Source organism: Physeter macrocephalus, chromosome 16 (assembly GCF_002837175.3).
Source record: "Physeter macrocephalus isolate SW-GA chromosome 16, ASM283717v5, whole genome shotgun sequence".
Taxonomy (NCBI): Eukaryota; Metazoa; Chordata; class Mammalia; order Artiodactyla; family Physeteridae; genus Physeter; species Physeter macrocephalus.
The window spans coordinates 84,470,612-84,471,398 of NC_041229.1; positions in this window are offsets into that span (position 1 = coordinate 84,470,612).

Consider the following 787-nt stretch of genomic DNA (forward strand, 5'->3'; position numbering starts at 1 on the left):
TGGACACCAAGTGGGCGGAGCGGCGCGGGGTAGGGGTGGTGGTGGGATGAATTGGGAGATTGGGATTGACATGTATACACTGATATGTATAAAAGGGATAACTAATAAGAACCTGCTGTATAAAAAGTAAAATAAAATAAAATTCAAATAATAAATAAATAAATAAAATTTTTTAAAACCCCAAAAACCTCTCTCTTTACCCTAATACATAGCTCCTCTCAAAGATGGCTCTTAAATGCCAGGTTAAGGTTTCTTGATCTTGTAGACCATCGGGGCTTTGGTGTGTTTGGTTGTGAAGGCACATTTTGGCGCAGAAACAAAGCAGATAATTGACTCAAGCAGTGATCATCCACAGATGCTTCACACCCATTCCCCCTTCTCCACCCTACTCTGTGCCAGGAAGAAGAAACTGGGGTGATCTGCTGAGTTTGGCCAGTGGGAGCAATGGCAGGAGATAGGAGGGAGAGAGGTGCATGGGGCCAGAGTGTTTATCCTTCTGGTTTCTGCAGTACAGAGATGCCATGAGCTGGCTGTGTCCCTCACCCAGAGGTCACAGCTCCCATCAAGTGGCTACACTGCCCTCTTTGTGTCCAGGCTTAATAATGCCCCCTCTCCTTGCCCCTTCAGGCCCAAGGTGGTCATGGTGGCCACTCTTACCAGCCTCAGGGCACTGCCTGTCCTTTCTTGAAGTTTCCCTGCAGCCTGCCCTTCCTGTGACCAATGAACAACGCAGAGAAGACCTGCTCCCAGTACAACCAGGCAGAGGTTGTTTTCAAGGAACTGGACA